Genomic DNA, 18,807 nt, shown 5'->3' on the forward strand with positions numbered 1-18,807 from the left:
GAAAAGCACAATAGGAGAGCTTTTTGTTTTACCTTAATGAGTTACAGAGAATCACTTGCATGCTCCAGGCAGAGAGGTGGAGAATCGTGGAATATGAACCTTTAGGGACTGGGCTTGCTGCAGCAGAGACTTTAATAAAAATGCAGCCACCACTTTCCACCAGCTCAGCAGATATCATCTTTTATCCCTTTAATGAGGCAGTTCTGGTCCTAGGAGACAGATTCAGGGACGTCCCAGCTTAACTATGCCTCACGACGTACACAAGGCGAATGCATTCGCCCTGCCTATGACTTTGATGGTTATGGTGAAGATAAAACATCCTGACCCAGATTCTGCAGCCAAAATGCTTGGCTTCTCCAAGGAGAGTGTGAGGGTGGGGTTTTTTCCTGTTTCTCCCTTGGCTTTCCTAGTGGAACCTTTCCTGCATCTAGGCAAGCCTCTCCCTCGGAGAGGAAAGACAGGTCTCTGGGATACTGGAATTCTTTCCTAAGCCCAAGGGTGAAGGTTGGATTCTGTCACTTTGGTGGTTCTAGCTGGACCTTCTTTTCAGTTTAGAGAACAGGTCTCAGAATGCTGTGTGCTGTTTCTCAGAAGCCCGAAGCAAATAGGGAGGCCCTTCCTGGTTGACATAAGGGAAAAGTCCAGGCCATGTGGGTATTGCCCAGCCTGCCCCAGACTAAAGTGTAATATCCCTATTTCATTGCTTCAAAGAAGGTTCCCTGAGGAATCAGGGAACATTTCCCAATACGCATTTGCAGCGGACCAGTTGGCTCAAAGATATGAGTAGCACATGAGTTACACATGTTAACCAAGGAAATGTCAGTACATATTGTTACATAGTGTTTAGGGACGTTAATGCTGCCATGTACCTTTTTACTATCTATTGTATCACTGGGGGCAAAGAGGTCTAGCGTTGAGTAGGATGTCAGTGTTGAATTTTCCGAAATCCTCTGTGCTCTTTCTGTCCTCCCAAGTTAAACCAGAAACTTGAAAACGTGAGCTTTCTGCTTTCTGAGATGCAATAAGACTATTCCAGCAGCAGAGGGCCAGCTTTGATCTACCAATTTTTATTAGCTGCTGGCCTGTTTTCATGATCTTCAATTCCAATGTTGAGCAGCTGGGCTTGGGAATGAGGATGGGAATAAAAAAAGAAAAGCTGAATAGTTGCTTTTTGTTCTTTGCAGAAAAAAAGAACAACTTACATGTTCTAGCCTCACTGTTGCCTGTTACCTGATTGCATGTGTAATTTTTTTTTAAAGTAAGCACACATCTCATGTTGATTTTGCCTCTCCTCTATACAGTTACCCCAGAATAGAGAAATTCAGCACATTTTCTACATTTTAATCTCTTTAAAGCCTCGCTCTCCTAGCTCATGTCATCTTCTCTTTTATTTTCTTCCGTCATTTTTATCAGATGCTCTCATAATATATACTGCTGTCTATTACTCATTATCTTCTTTCTTTTTTGTCTTCATCAGTAAGTCTTCTTATTCCTTGAATTTTTAAGGATTTGATTTCACTACTATCACGGTGTTTCTTAAAAGAACATAAACACCTTTTGCCAATTTTTATATGTCCCCATCTCTCTCCTTTTGTTTTCACACTCTTTCGCTCTTTTGGTTAACGGTTTTGTGCCCATCTTAACAAACAGCTGATTTGCCAGTACTCTGAGGGAGAGGCCATGCTTCCAGTTTCTGGAAGCCCATGGCCCCAATCCTAGATAAACGTTCCATGTTTTATTTGGTGGTGAGTTTTGCTTTATAAGTTGTAATTCTAAAGTATGTTTTCTTATTCTTTTGTCTCCTTAAAGACATTCATTAGGGATTCATTACTTGGAAACTGAGTGTTCCAAGTGCATCACATGTTCGGGATCACCAAAAAGCACTGAATGATACCCAAGCCCATCAGCCACAGAAAGCCCTTTTAATGTGGGCTGTCCTGAATTAAATTATCTCGAATCTGTTTCTAAGTCTTGATCGAAGTCCCGTAAGGAGGTCAGAGACACAGTAGAAAAAGCAAAGGAGTCAAGAAAGCTGGGTCTGCCTTTAAATTTCCCGGTGAAAAATTGCACAGCTTAGAGAAGAATGATTTCCTTCATTTGGGATATCAGTTTGGTTGTGACAGGTCTTTGATTGCTCTGAAGGACATTAGGAAACACTGTGCCGAAGAATGACACTGAAGTTTTGAACGTGGATGAAACTCATTTTCTATAAGAGAGGCAATATTATCTTCCTCATAACTACTTCATAGGGGTACTTGAAAAGTAAAAATAATTATTTGAATATTGAGTTATTTTGCCCTCTTGTAAGAGAGATGATATGGAAAATGAAGGTGCTATTCACTTTGGTTGAATTATAGCTTCCATGAATCTGATTTGAATTCATTATTACAAATGGGCCCTCTTGGCCAGAATCACTTCATTACAATTATCTGCTGTTGGGTTCAAAATGTTCTGTGCCTCTCCATTAGATTAGATATGACAAGAATCTAGAAGTCATGTGTCCGAATCAATACCCACACGGGGAAAGGAGCCCAGGATACTCAGTGTGGTCAGCTGGTGTCTATTAAGCCATCTCAGCAGAATGGATGATGGCCAGCTGTGCTTTCTTCATAGGCCTTAATCTCTTCTAAGTTTGCCTGAGCTCCTCTGTGGGTCCACATCATCTATGTATATGAACATTTTGAGGGGCTGCGGTGAGACAGAGGCAAGGTTGTTGCTGTAACCATTCCACTCAGTGGGCAAAGTTCCCACCAACATACTGGGTTTTCTTTCTGTTTCGCTTTTGTTTTTGTGTTTTTTATTTCAACGGCAGGATAATCAGTTTTGCTGATACGGATTATGCTTAATGGCTCTTTTCTAAAACGTCCCTGCATTTTCATTTGGGGTTCTGAGCTAATCCGTTCAAAACCAAGTACTTGAGGTTTAACTACTGCCAAGGAATAATCTGAGCAGGGGAGTTTGCCAAAGCAACCTAGGCAGTAAAGTTTCCACAGATAAAGTTCTGTTGTTTGCCTGGGGGTGTTTCTGTACTTTGCACCCACTTTCAGCTCCTTTTTCTGTTATGTAAATTAGAAAATTTTGAGTAGCCATTAGACTATTTAAAACGAATGCATGATTTTTCCATTTCAATGTTTCAGTTGCCCACGCTGAATAAGGACTGGGCGAATGCAAAGGCATTCCTCCTAGTCTGGGAAGACAAAGACATTAAAAGACACTCAAGCAGGGACAGGTCCATAAAGGACCTCTCAACTAGTGGCACTAACCTAGTTGGAGTTATCTGGGACGCTTTTTAGAAATTCCATTGCCAGGCTCCCAGATTGATGATGTCAAAATTCCTGGATTTGGGCATGGATGTAGCCACTGATGGCATCTTTTCCTGTATTTCTAATGTGGAGCCAGAACTGAGAACACTGCTTTAAAGCCCTTTCTGGCCCTAGAGCCTCTAAGCAAGGCTTATCCCGTGTCCCTGCTTCCCAAGAAATCATCTCCCCCATGTGAGGCTGCACCTCACTGGCTATGTTAATGCCCTAGAAAGCTCTGTGTTTGGGGGCCTCGGCACCTGGGATTGATTCTTACTCTACCTCTCACTAACTCCACGACCTGGAACACTTTAATTGAATTGTATACACATAGGAACAATCTGTCATTATCAGATGAAAGGAAGCATATGGGTTGTTCTACGAGCCATAAAGCAACATATATGTGCAAGTTATTACTAGTACCAAGTCGAACTCCTCAATAACAACTGACAATACTCTCAAAATTTTTCAGTTTCATCAGCTCCGTCTTGTTCTTCTATTCCCACACTTACACACAGCTTTAAAATGTATTAGTCTTTTCACAGTTCTATTCAGAATCCTTTCTGCTTGTGGTCAAGAATTGCCCTCATCAGAGTTCCAGTAGCTCTCGCTGCAGAACTCTGTTCTAACAGTTACATACTAGGACCTGTTATTTTTCCATGTGTGGTTATGGTTAGTCTGGGGACTTCTGGAGCTTAGGAGCTGTACCTTATGCATTGAGTGTAGATACTGTGGTGAATACTAAGGGTTAAAAAAAGTCAGTATTGGTTTAATGTTTTAATCCATCTTAATGGGAAGCAACCACTTCCAGTATATTATTGTCTCTAAAGCAATGTATCTAAACAATGTTATTGTCTTTAAAATATGGTCCTGGGACATTCAGGCACAGCAGCTGGTTAGAGATCTTGGAGGCTTGAGGGACCTTTGGGATTCCACTCAAATCACTTGCCAGAGGGGACAGCTGAATCCACCAATGATGGCAGTCTGATCCAAACTATGCAAAATCTTCACCCTCCCTGAAGGCAAGACAACAAGCAGGGTGGCAGAGCTAAGAGCAGCGTTACTACTGCTTTCGTGCAGCAGTGGAGGAACACCAATACTACTTGGAAAGCACACCCATCTCTGTTGAGATTTGCCTTGTGGGACCAAGGAGATACACAAGGCGGGGGGGCCGCAGGGAGGTTGGCATGTCCTGGGTTGGGTCACGGCTGCAGAATCTGGCAGGCCTGAAACGGCAAGGCTGGCTTGACTCTGTGACACTCTCTAACGTCCGTGATTGGTGGGAATGTGTCTGCCCGCCCCCCCCAGCACACACCACACACACACACACACACACACACACACACACACACACACACGCACAGACACTCTCTCTCTCTCTCTCTCTCTTTCTCTGAAGCAGGCCATGGGAGAAGATGTTTTAAAGCAGTAGAAATACATGCTCCATGGCTTTCTGAACTTTTCTGGAAAACTCAGCAGCTCTTATCTAACCCCTTTGGGTAATTGTTTAACCTTTTTACGTAAATTTGGCCCTTGGGCTCAGTTTAGCTCTGTCTTTCTCATTTCCTTTCCTTCTGGTTTCTAAAAGAGGACTCTGCCCTTGGCCCACTCACTGTGCTCACTAGGTGGCTGGCTCTGAGGGAGCTGGGGAGGCTGTCTGGCAGGCTGTTGTTATGGATCTGATGGGACCCGGCAGTCAGATGCAGTGGAGAGGAAGAGTCAAGCAGGTCTCATTTGACCTTCCCAGGGGAGGACTTTTAAAATTACTTATATTAATGGGAAGCTGTCTTCAGTCATGAGATGAGAAGAGGGAATTACAGTCCAAGACATCTTTAGGCTGGTAGAAATTTGCATTGCCTAATAAGTTAGGAACCAAATGCTAACTTTTCTTAATTTTCTTTCTTTCTTCTTTTTTTAACATATACAAGATAGCAGCAAATTATTTCAGGTTGGCTTGTATTGTTTGCCCTGAATGAAGATGCTCTTGTTCATGTTAGGTGTAATTGGAGCTCAAGTTTGCATGAAACGGGTTTGGGGGAGGGATGCCCTCTTTTCAGCTTGGTCCATTCTCAGGCCCCTCTCCTCTCCCAAATAAATGCCACTACCTACTTGATTCTTTTTATACCCTGGTGTATTTTCTTTTAAGAATGAAAATTGAAGATGTGATATCTAGGCTGCTCAGCACTGCCTAGCCTAGACTTGTGTATAGCTTTCCTAGTAGAGAAGTTCAGAGAAAGGAAATGTCGGTACCTTGTGCCACTATAGGATAATACAGCAGAGCCTTCCACAACATTTGCAAGAGCGCAGGCGTGAGGGAAGGTTGTGGGGTGGGGATGTGGTGACGCTATTGAGACAAACAGAAGCTCCTGTCGTACATGGCTCACTCTGTGTCAGATGCCACATTAATTACCTAACATTTCATGTAATTTTCAAACCATTACAATCCGTATTAACAGTCTAGGGGTCCAGGTTTAGAAAAGTTAAACCACTTACCTTTGGTCACATCATTATCATATGTCAGAATCTGCGTTTGCTCCTAGAAGACCTTCATGCTTCTTTTCAGTTTAATAGTATATGCCCCCTCCCCAGATATAGAGGACAGAGAAAACTTCCAAATGCCACAAGCAGAAATAAACCAAATACACCGTTTCTGTTCCCGAAGGTCAGGAAATCTGCATTTCAGTTGAAGGCTGCAGCCGTCTGCTGTCTCAGCTTTACAGTCTTCTTGCTTCCAGGGACTTCGCTCCCTCGCCCGCACTCAAGTGAAGCCCATCTATTACCACTCTGAGGCTGGAAATGATGCGCACTGCAAACACTGCACAACATGGCACGCGCCGGGGTCCAATGCACTGTCCAGGAGACCACTGTTGCTCATGGCTTTGAACCTGCCCTAAATGTTGTACTATCCTGTTGCTTGACCTCCATAGGACATATGGAACCTCAAAGGGCCTGCAAACTAAGACGACATCAGCTGGTCACTTCTTGGTAAGAACTCAACAATGAGACCTGTGAAGAAATGAGTGACGCCAAAGTATAGAGGAAGGAGAAGTAGTTTGTTTAAGCCCTAAAATATGTCACTCCATTATCCTCCTTCCCATCCTCATATTCACATTTTAATTTAAGACTTTGAACATAGATAGTACAAGCCTTGCCACAGAATCATACCCCAGAGGAAGCCATGTGACTAGCTTTAGCCCCCCGGTCCCTGGAGATATATAATACTTAAAGAGATGCTGAAGGCCTTGACCTGGCTTCCCATAAAAGTGCTGATGAACAAAATTTTTAGACATTGGTTTTGAATATTAAACATTTTCAGTGGGTCTGAAGATATATGGTGTCTCAATTAACCGAGTTTCCATTGCGTAATCAGAACAAAGAATGTTATCAGTGGCTGTTACGTTTTCTGCCTAGTCCACAGAAGACAATTCAACTCACAATTACTCAAAATGCTATATACCAGCAATGAAGAATAACAGAAAACAACGCTGTTGTAGAAGTAATTACGCAAAAGAGAGAAAAATGAATATGATAATTTTCCATTTATTGTGAATGCCATGCTGGAAAAAAGTAGGCGTAATTAGAGGAAGATAATAATATGGAAACATTTTCTCAAAGACATTTCTGAATAGTTTCCGAAGTTTTGGAGTTTGTTGTATTGTTTCTATTGAGCCAAATTAAATTTTAAAATATCTAGCTTTTTTTTTTTTTTTTTTTTTTTAAGACGGAGTTTCACTCTTTTTGCCCATGCTGGAGTGAAATGGAACAATCTCGGCTCATGGCAGCCTCCACCTCCCAGGTTCAAGCGATTCTCCTGCCTCAGCCTCTTGAGTAGCTGGGATTACAGGCATGTGCCACCATGCCTGGCTAATTTTGTATTTTTAGTAGAGTCCAGATTTCTGTTGGTCAGACTGGTCTCGAACTCCCAACCTCAGGTGATCCACCCGCCTCAGCCTCCCAAGTGCTGGGATTACAAGCAGAGCCACTGTGCCCGACCACTTTTGTTTTATTTGATTCCTGTATGTGTTTGTCATTACTCAGATGGTTGAGGAAATTTTCATAAATATTGACAAAGGAAGGATGATAAAAGACAGAAATGACAAAAATGGAATTATACATGAAAGGAGAGAGTAGCAGAGAGATGTTCCAGAAATAGAAGTTGAAAGAACGGAAAGAAAAGAGCCATAGAGGAGGGACAGTATGTACCTGTGAGAAAAACAAACAAACAAAAGCCTAAAGTGGAATTACTGAGTAGTCAGAGGTAGGGAGAAGGAAGAAAGAGGCCAGATAAGAATGCCTGGGCTCCATGGTGGCTCACGCCTGTCATCCCAGCACTTCGGGAGGCCAAGGTGGGTGGACCACCTGAGGTCGGGAGTTCGAGACCAGCCTGACCAACATGGTGAGACCCCATCTCTACCAAAAATACAAAATTAGCCAGGCGTGATGGCACATGCTTGTAATCCCAGCTACTCAGGAGGCTGAGGCAGGAGAATCACTTGAACTTGGGAGGCGGAGGTTGTGGTGAGCCAAGATAGCGCCACCGCACTCCAGCCTGGGCAACAAGAGTGAAACTCCAACCCAAAAAAAAAAAAAAAAAAAAAGAATGCCTGGGCCCTACTTCTGAGTTTCTGGGACATGAGAGCCTCTTCTCTGACTGTCCAGGACGACACATATCCTGTTGTCCAGCACCTATTCTAAGTCGAGGCAAGAATATTCGAAGGATCAGTTCTTGCTTGCTGCTACGTGTCCTGTGTGTTCTGAACCTCTGTTCCCACCTGTCCTACAGCTGTAAATCTCCCTCTTGTCACTGGGTCTTAGTCCCCATTTTGCTAATCCATGCTGGACTTACCCCAGGCCCTGGGTGACTGGGTACCCTGCCTTGTCCTGCCAGGATCTCTTCTCTGAGGGTCGAAGCCTGCCCTTGACCCCACTCTGAGCAGCCTAGTGGTTCCAGGACTTTCAATGCATGCTGTCTGCCTCTTTACCCAAAGGATCTTTTTGGGCACCACCTCACATCCAGGCAGCATGGGAGGTCTCGGCCAAGTGATGTTTGCTCATGTCTACCCTGCTCATGTGCAATTAAACAGTTTATTCTGAGATACATGGCATGTGTCTTAGGTATCTGTCCACCTTGACCACCCACTAATGTCTCCTGGTTGCTGTTTGGAACCTCCTGTGTTGGAGAAAAAAAGGAGTCACCATCTGTACACCTAGGGAATTGAATAAGTCAGGGATTTATTAGAGTGGCTGGGCTCACACTGAGATATTGTGTGTAAGGCACCCTGTATAAGAGGGAGGAATTACAGAACTCAAATTTGTACCGCCCTGTGCTTTTGTATGCCATCTCTAAAGATATTCCTCTTCCCATTGTCATTTTTATTGCTTCTCCCATGCCCTTTGTTAAATGCATTAATATCCTCTATTTATCTTGTGTTCTCAGAGTCCAACAGAATACCTAATGCTTAGTAGGTGCCCTAAGTCTTTTTGAAAAGTTGAATACTTCTCCTTTATTGCTCTCTCTCTCTCTGTTTCTTCTCTCTCTCTCTCTTTCTCTCTCTCTCACACACACACACACACACACACACACACACACACACATCTATCTTTTCTAAGGGGGATATTCTTACCCATGTTGAATAATTAATTACAACCACAGAGTCTGGCATTTGAATCCTAGTTGAGTTACTAATACCTCCCTAAATAGTTGGTAGAAACTCTGTCTGCTTGTTATAATTGCAGTATTTGACAATTGCACAATATCACTGAAGCGACAGGCAGGAGATTCTGACCATTCGCAAGGGAGGTATATCTGCTTTCTCCCCTTCACCAAGGTCACATAATAGAGGCTGGCACAATCTGGAAGAATATCTGCAAATTCCAGAGGTTGGAAAAGCCAATGTGAGTCATCTCTAAACATTCCAGAGGGCATCTCAGGATGAAGGGATTCATGCACCCATCTACTTGACCCTCTAAAATGCAGCTGCTTCTGTCACAGGCTCTCGTTATGAGGTCCCTGAATAGGTATCAGCAGCAGGCCTCCTGCTGTACCTGTGCAGTGGAAACAGTTAGAATGTTCTTGATTGCACGCTCTGTTTTATGATGGGCAAGTCAGTGGGTGCTTAGTGAAATGTAAGATCAAGTATAAACTCTGTCAAGGGGTTAAGAACACTGACTTTACAGTCAAAAGGTTCATTTCAAATCCCAACTCTGGTACTTAGTGACAGTATGTGGTTGGACAAGTGACTCGATTTTTCTAAGCCTCAATTTCCTGGTTAAAAGCAAAAAATAAGGACTAGATATCCACTTCACTGGGCTGATGGGAGGCCGTAAATGCTACCAAGTTTGTAAAGATCTTGGATTAAAGTCTTACATGATAGCAACAGCACAATAAACAGTTGCTATTAAGTTAAATACATATATTACTGAATTCACAATTTATCCATGCAGCATTTATTGGGTACCCATCAGCACTATTCTAAGCAGTATGGAAATTATAGTTAAATTAATTCTAGACTCTTCTCTGAGCATTCACCTATGTTAAATAAGTGAATATGTTGGCAAAACACAAATCCCACAGAATGGGAAGGGGGGATGGAGGAAGAGAGAGGGATAAAAAGACAGGGAGAAAGACAATTTGCTTAAAGTAAAATGTACCCATATTGGCGTTCACATCAGTATACTTGGACAAATATATTTACACAGGTAACCACCATTTCGCTCGGTATAGAACATATTTGTTACCCCAGAAAGTTCCTCCATACTCCCATTTTTATTGTGGTAAAATGCCTAGAATGTATCATCGAAACTAGTTTAAAATATACAATTCAGTGGCGTTAAGTATCCGTCACCACCATCCATATCCAGAACTTATTTCTTCTTCCCAAGCTGAAACTCAGAATCCATTAAACAATAACTCCCCATTCTTCCCTCCCCCAGCATCTAGAAATTACTATTCTATTACTGTTATTACTATTCTATTCTACTACTTCTCTTTTTGTTTCTACGTTTTGGCTGCATTGGGTACCTCAGATAAGTGGTATTTTACAGTATTCATTCTTTTTTAACTAGCTTACTTATTTATACATATTACCTTTAAGATTCATCCATACTGCAGCATGGGTGAGAATTTCTTTCCTTCTTAGGGCTGTATTCCATTTCATGTATGGGCCACGTTTTTTTATCCATTCATCCTTTGATGGACGCTTGGATTGCATTCACTATTGTGAGTAATGCTGCTATGAACATAGGTGTACAAATACCTGTTTGAATCCCAGCTTTCAATTCTTTTGGCATATGCCCAGAAGTGGAATTGCTGGATCACATGGTAATTGTATGTTTAATTTTTGAAGGAAATGCCATACAGTTTGGTAGAGCCATTTTATATTCTCACTAGCAATACACAAGAGTTCCAATTTCTCTACCTTCTTGTCAAACTTTTTTTCTGTTTTTATTATGTTCATTAATAGTGATTTTAATGGGTGTGAAATGGTATTTCACTGTGATTTTGATTTGCAATTCCCTGTGCAAATTGATATGCTTATTGACCATTTGTATACCCTTCTTTGGCAAAATGTCTATTCAAGCTGATTGCCCATTTTTAAACTGGATTGTTTTTTTGTTTCTCAACTGTTGGGAGTTGTATATATTCCGGATATTGACCCTAATGAGTTATATGATATGTGACTCACAGATATTTCCTCCCATTCTGTGGATTGCCTTATTATTCTTTCGATAGTGTCTTTTGATGCAGAAGAGTTTAAAATTTTACTGTAGTCCAATTGATCTTTTCTTGTTTTTTCCTTTTGTTGTCTGCGCTTTTGGTATCAGATCTAAGAAGGCACTGACAGATCCAATGTCATGAAGCTTCTTTCCTGTTTTTTTTAAAAAAAGGCTTTTATAGTTTTAGCTCTTATGTTTAAGCCTTTGATCCATTTTGAGGGGTGTGTGTGTGTGTGTGTGTGTGTGTGTGTGTGTATGGTGTAATATGAGTCCAACTTCATTCTTGTATGTCAATACCCAGTTTTTTTTAACACCATTTGTTGAAAAGACTGTCCTCTCCCCATTGAATGGTCTTGGTACCCTTGTTAAAAAGAATATGATCATATATTCAAGGGCTTATTTCTGGGCTCTTTATTTAATTTTATTGGTCTGTATGTCTGTCTTTATGCCAGGACCATATTATTTTGATTACAGTAGCTTTGTAGTAAATTTTGGAAGTCAGGAAGTTTGAGACCACTAACTTTGTTTTTATTTTTCAAGATTGTTTTGGCTATTTCCAGTCTCTTGAGGTTTCATATACATTTTAGGATCTCTTTTTCTATTTCTGCAATGGAAGAAGTAGATTGCTTTGGATTATATTATCTTAACTATATTAAGTCTACCAATTCATAAACACAGAATGTCTTCACCTATTTTTGTGTTCTTTAATTTATTTCAACAATGTTTTGATGTTTCAGTGTACATATGACTCTTTCACTTTCTTATTTAAGTTTATTCCTAAGTATTTTATTCTTTTTGGTGCTGTTGGCAAAAAAAAATATTTTCTTTGTGTTTTCAGATTTTTAAAATTTGTTTATTAGTTCTAATTGTTGTACATGTTTATGGAATTTTCAGAGTTTTCTACACATAAGATTGTATCCTCTATGAACAGAGATCGTTTCACTTCTTCCTTTCCTTTTTTGATGCTTTTATCATCTTTATTTTTATTTTTGTTTTTTGAGAGAGAGCACCACACTGTCTCACTCTGTCACACATGCTGGAGTATAGAGACATAATCATGGCTCACTGCAGCCTCAACCTTCCGGATTCACATGATTCTCCCACCTCATCCTCTCAAGTAACTGGGACCACAGGTACAGGCCACCACATTAGACTAACTTTTGTAATTTTTTTTTGTAGAGACAGGGTCTTGCCATGTTACATAGACTGGCCTCAAACTCCTGGACTCAAGCTATCTGCTTGCTTTGGGATCCCATAGTACTGGGATACAGGTGTGAGTCAGTGCACCCAGCCCATCTTTTTCTTCATTGCTTCAGGGAGAATTTCCAGTGCTATGTTAAGTAGAAGTGATAGAAGCAGACACTTCTGCCTTGGTTCTAATCTTAAAATAATAACTTTCCATCTTTTCTCATTTAGTATGTTGAATATGTTTTAGGAGAGGAATTTTTACATATGGCCTTTATTAAGGTTTCATACTTTCCTTCTATTTCTAGTTTATTGAGTATTTTTTACTATTATTAAAGGGCGTTAAATTTTGTCAAATGCATTTTCTGTATCAATTGAGATAGTCATGTGTTGTGTTGTTTTGCTTTTTCCTTCAACCTGTTAATGTGATGTATTCATTGATTGATTTCTGTATGTTGAACAATCTTTGCATTGCAGAAATAAATCTCACTTGGCTATGAGTATAATTCTTTTTTTTAGTATGCTTTGAATTCACTTTGCAGATATTTTCTGAAAGATTTTGGCATCAATATTTACAAGGGACATTGGACTAGTATTTTATTTTTTTGTAATGTCTTTGTCTGATTTTGTCATTGAAATAATGTTGGCTTATAGTGTGAGTTTGGAAGTGTTCTCTCCTCTTGAATTTTTTTGAAACGTCATAGGAGAACTGTTAATTTTCCTATAAATATTTGATAAAATTCACCAGTGATGCTATCCGGTCATGGGCTTTCCTTTTGTGGGAGGTTCAGATTTTCAATTTCTTTGTGCTTCAGTCTTGACAGGCTTGTGTCTTTCTAGAAATTTGGCCATTTTATCAAGGTTAACAAATTTGTTGGCACATATTTCTTCAGAATACTCCTTTATAATTCATTTTATTTCTATAAATTTAGTTATACCATGCCATTTTTATTTGTGATTTTAGTTATTTGAATTTTATTTTTGTCTTGGTGAATCTAGTTAAAGTTTTACCAATTCTATCATTTTCAGAAAAAACTCATTATTTCATTGATTTTTTTCTGTTTTTCCCATTCTCTATGTTGTTTATCTTTCCTATAATATTTATTATTTTCTTTCCTCGTGTAGTTTGTGTTTAGTTTGTTCTTTTTTTTTTTTTAAGTTCCTTAAGGCTAAAAATTAGATTGTTGAGTGTCTTTTTGTTTGTTTTTTTTCTTTTTTGATGTAAGTGTTTAGAGCTATGAATTTCTATCTTAACACTGCTTTTGTTATATCCTGTACGTTTTGGTATGTGTTGTCTTCATTTTCATTTGTAATAAGATTGTTATAAAAATTTTCTTTTTATTTACTTTTTTATTCATTGGTTGAGAGTGTGTTAATTTACACATATTTGTGGATTTTCCAATTTTCCTTATGCCATTGTTTTCCAGTTTTATTTCATTCTAATTAGAATAGTTACTTAGTATGATTTCTCTCTTTTTAAATTTGCTAATACTTATAATTTGCTTTAACAATATGATGTATCCTATAGAATGTTTTATGTCCACTTGAGAAAAATGTGTTTTCTGCCTTTTCTGGATGGAGTGTTCTGTACATTTCTGTTATGTCTGATTGGTCTATAGAGTTGTTCAAGTTCTTTATTTCCTTATTGATCTTATGTCTGTTTGTTACATCTATTATTGAAAGTGGAGTGCTAATGTCTCCTACTGTTCTTGTAGGGCTATTTCTCTATTTAATTCTGCCAATGTTAGTTTTATATACTCACATGCTCTGATATTTAGTATATGTGTTTATATTTTTTGTGTCTTGTTGGTAAATTGGCCTCTTTTTTATTACATAACATCATGTATTCTTTTGTGAGAGTTTTGACTTAAAGTCTATTTTTTGTAGTATCACACAGCCACCTCTGGTCTCTTTTGTTTACTGTTTGTATAGCAAATACTTTTTCAACCTTTCACTTTTGAACTCTGCGTGCATTTAAATTTAAACTGGGTCTTCTGGATACGGAATACAGTTGGATGCTGTTTTTTAATCCATTCTGCCAATCTGTATTTTTAGATTGTGGCGTTTAATACATTTACATTTAAAGTAATCGCTGATAAAGTAATCACTGACTTACTATGCTGTTTTATTATATATTTTTTGTATATTTTATAGTTTTTTGTCCCTCATTTCCTCCTTTACTGCCTTCCTTTGTGTTTAGTTTATTATTTTTTTTGGCAGGGAAGCATTTTGATTTATTCTCATTTTATTTTGTGTATATTATATAGGTATTTTCTTTATGATATATCACCATGTTTTACACATAGGGCTTATATGCAATATCTTAAAGTTAGAAAAAACTGTTTTAAATTGATAACAACTTAAATACATACAAATACTCTACTCCTTGACAGCTTGGATCCCCCATATGTTACTGATGTCATGAATTATTGGTTTATACATTGTGTACCCATGAACATAGATTTATTATTCTGTATAGTTTAATATTTTAAATCCTAAGAAAAAATAAAATTGGAGCTATAATTAGAAATGACATAATACAGGTTCGTTTTGGTATGTGCCCTTATACCATATTTACCAGAGAGCTTTATGTTTTCATGCAAATTTGAATTACTTTTCAGTTTCCTTTAGTTTCACCTTAAAGAACTCTTTCCTATTTCTTGAAGTGCACGTCTAGTGGTGATGAATTCCCTCAGCTTTTGTTTATATGGGGATGTCTTAATTTCTCTCTCAGTTTTAAAGGACAGTTTTGCTGGATATGGATTTATTGGGTGACAGATTAGTTTGTTCGTTTGTTTTTGCTTTTTCTTTTAGCACATTAAATATAAAATCCACTGCCTTCTGGAAGGTAAGGTTTCTGCTGAAAACTTCACTGATGATCTTGTTGAGAATCTCTTGTAAATGAATTAGTTTCTTGCTGCTTTCAAGATTCTCAATTTTTCTTTTGTCTGACGTTTTGTTATAAGTATCTCAGTGTGGGTATCTTTGGGTTTATCCTACTTAAAGTTCCTTGAGCTTCTTATATGTCCATTTCTTTCTTCAACTTTGGAACATTTCCAGTAGCTACATATGCAAATAATATCTCTTCCCTTTTCTCTATTTCTTTTCCTGGAACTCTCATAATACATATATTGGTTTACTTAGCAGTGTTTCTTAAGTTCCTTAGGATTTATTTCCATTTCTTCTTTCTTTAATCACCAGACTTAATAATTTGAAACGATCTGTCTTCAGGTTCACTGATTGCTTTTTCTGCTTGTTCAAGTCTGATGTATTTTTAAGCTTCAGAATTGATGTTTGGTTGTTTTCTTCTTCTTTTTCTATTATTGTATCTGTTCATTCATAGTCTAATTTTACGTATATATTGTTTTCATGATTATTTTATTCTTTATACCTTATACTTTTCTTTATTCTTTATCTCTTTGAGGATATGTAAGGCAATTTTTGCAGTCTTTTCAGATAAATTTAAAATCTGTGTTTCCTCAGAAACATCTTATGGGTATTTTTTTTTCCCTTTGAATGGGGCATATTTTACTGTTTCTTTATATGCCTAGTGATCTTTTGTTGAAAATTCAGCATTTAAAAAAACAACTACCTCTTCAAGTCTTTGTAAACTGCCTCCATGCAAGAGAAGACCTTCACTAATCAGCAGGATGTGAAGGCTTAAGTTCTTAGGCCTTTTCTGGGCATATGCCTTTCCTGGGCTTGTGTGCATCCTTTTTTCCCCCATTCCTCTATATACACGGCTGTTTTTAAATGTCTTAATTTCCCAAAGAGTCTTACCACAATTTCTTTTCACTTAAATGTTCTTTTTTCTCTGCCAGTAATCTCTTGCCTTAGAAAGCTGCAGGTAGGCTGTCCTGATGCATACCACAGCCTCCTCTGGCCTGAGGTCCAAGCTGCTTTTGGTGTCTGGACTCTGAGGTCGGCATCTCAGATGTCAATATCTCAGGCAGCCTGTAGCCGCGTTAGACTGTTGCAAGTGCTGTCTTCACAGTTCTCTTTATTTTGTGGAGAGGGCAGAGAGACAGGCTACTGTTTTTCCAAACTACACTGCCCCATACCAGTGAAGAGTGGGGCAGGGGTGACTAAAAACTTCATCAAATTTTCTACCATTTCAAATAACATATCTTTGTTTTTTGCTTGGGTATTTGCTTGCTTGCTATAAATCTTTGACAGATTATTTCCCAGAGCTCGTATGAGGTTTTTCTAGTCATTTTCTATTTGTTTATTTAATGTTTTTGTGGAGAAAATGAGAGTTTGGACTTCCCTAGTCTGCCATCTTAGTGACATTTGCCCGCATGATCTTTTGAATTCAATTCTGTAGCCCTAGGTAGACACTGATCTTTCCAACACAATAAATCAGTTTTGTCTGCTCTAAAATTACACACAAATGGAATGATATTAACGCTATGTTATTCAATATTCTTTTATATCTGAGTTCTTTCCTTCAGTGTAATGTACTTGAGATTTGTACATGTTACTGCTTGTAGTGCATTCCTTTTTGAATGTTCAGTAGCATTCCACTTTATGGCTATACCATACTTGTTTACCTATTGATGGGCATCAAATTGTAAGGTACAATGATATCTGATTATATTTGATTATAAGTTGTTTTTTATTGAGATGGAGTTTCACTTTGTCACCCAGGAGAGAGTGTGGTGGTGTTATCATGGTTCACTAAAGCCTCAACATCCTAGGTTCGAGTGATCCTCCTGCCTCAGCCTCCCAAGTGCTAGGACTACAGTGTGCACCACCACACCTAGATTTATTTATTTATTTATTCATTCATTTATTTATCTGTAGAGACAGGGTTTTGCTGTGTTGGTTCGGCTGGTCTCAAACTCCTAGCCTCAAACTATCCTCCCACTTTGGCCTCCTGAAGTGATGAGGTTACAGGCATGGGCCGCCATGCCTAGTCTAATTATAAGTCTTTATGAGGAAATATATTTTTAGTTTTTTTTTAGCAAATACCTCAGATTGGATTTATTGAGTCATATGGTAGGTGTAAATTAACCTACCATATGGTTAATTTATGGTTAAAATATGCCAGATCATTTTCCAAAGTTATTATGTCAATTGACACTCCCACCTGGAGTTTATAAAGGATCAACTTGCTCCGCAGTCTCATTGGCACTTGGCATTGTCAGACTTTTCAGTTTTTAATTTCATAGTGAGGGTACAGTAGTGGGGAGAGGTGTTCCTTTTACTTAATTATGTACATGTAATGAACATTTAACATATTTCAAAGTAATTATGTGTTATAATTGTAATGTAAAAGCAAAAATGAAAAGAGAAACAGATGAGCCCAAATTAGTATTATTATATGATTACTGGTTCTTTAAGATTGGGGCTATGTGCTTAATATAACCAGAGTACAAATCATAGTTTAGCTAAATCAATTGTTTATTACACTTTTCTGAATGTTTTTGAAACTGATGGCAGATTGATGCTATTTGGGATATTACTATTGATTATTACTAATCTTGAAATTATTGGATCAGTTATGCCATGCTTTGGTAGTTAACAGGCCACACATTTGTCTTGATTTTTAAAATAAGAATGCAATGTAGTGATATGTAATAATTTTATTTGGGCAAATACTATGTGCTGTTTAAACAGCTCATTATTTTTTACTTTCTTTGAAGAATATTCTTTTTTATTCATTTAAAAATAACATATGTCTTCAAATCATAAAACAATTTTTAATTTTAGTCATTTTAGTAGGTAACAAGCAGCATACCATTGTAAAATTTAAAGTGCATTTTCTTGAGGACTAACAATGTTTTGTCTTTTTCATGTGTATTTTTACACTAGCCATCCATATGTCTACTTATAGTCATGGGAGACTGATGTGCTTATTCATTAATGTATCAGTAAATATTTACTGAACAGTGTATGCCTGGTGGGATAGGAGCAGGAGTTAGCAATGGTGAACAAAACAGACCACGCCTTTATCTTTAGGGTTGCAATCCAGGGTGGAAAGACAGGAAATAAACAAGGCAAATGCATCTAAACACAGTATCATGCTACACAGGGATGAGTGCTCTGAAGAGTAACAGGGTAGGGGATATGAGTTGAGAGGGACAAGCATCTCTATTCTTCCATGGTGGTCAGGAACCACACGTCCAACGATAGTGACATTTGAGCAGAAACCTGATCAAAGTGCAAAAGTGAGCTATGCAATGTGGAAATGTTTCAGGGACAGGGATGGCAAAGGAATAGAGCTCATGGCAAATGTGTGCTCACTGTGCTCTAGGAGCAGAAAGGAAAGGCTGTATCAGAGTAAGCAAGAGAGTGAGTGGTGGGGAATGACAGGGAGTCATGGACAGAGACTTCCACCTTCTGGTCTAACATGTAAGGAGCTTGGGGCCTGGCTCTCCATTTTCACGCAAGTAAAAGCCCTCAACACACTGAAAATCAACAACTCTTCTCAGATCTGTCAGAGAATTGAAGTAGTAGAATAGGGCACTACCTTAAAAACTGGAGACAGGTAGATAGAGAGATTCACTGTTTATTTTGGGTAGAAACTACCCGTGGAGTCAGATTCTTCTAGGAACTTTAAAAAAGACCATTGACTGATTGCTGAAGACTATGTGTAGACTAACTT

General features: G+C 38.6%; 1 protein-coding gene across 14 annotated transcripts in view; it reads left to right on the forward strand.

The window, feature by feature from the left end:
- The window catches only part of OPCML (opioid binding protein/cell adhesion molecule like), a 1,152,901-nt gene that overhangs the window by 596,676 nt on the left and 537,418 nt on the right, over nucleotides 1-18,807 (forward strand). The window lies entirely within an intron of this gene.

Source organism: Sapajus apella, unplaced genomic scaffold, assembly GCF_009761245.1.
Source record: "Sapajus apella isolate SASKATOON/1434 unplaced genomic scaffold, GSC_monkey_1.0 scaffold16, whole genome shotgun sequence".
Lineage (NCBI taxonomy): Eukaryota > Metazoa > Chordata > Mammalia > Primates > Cebidae > Sapajus > Sapajus apella.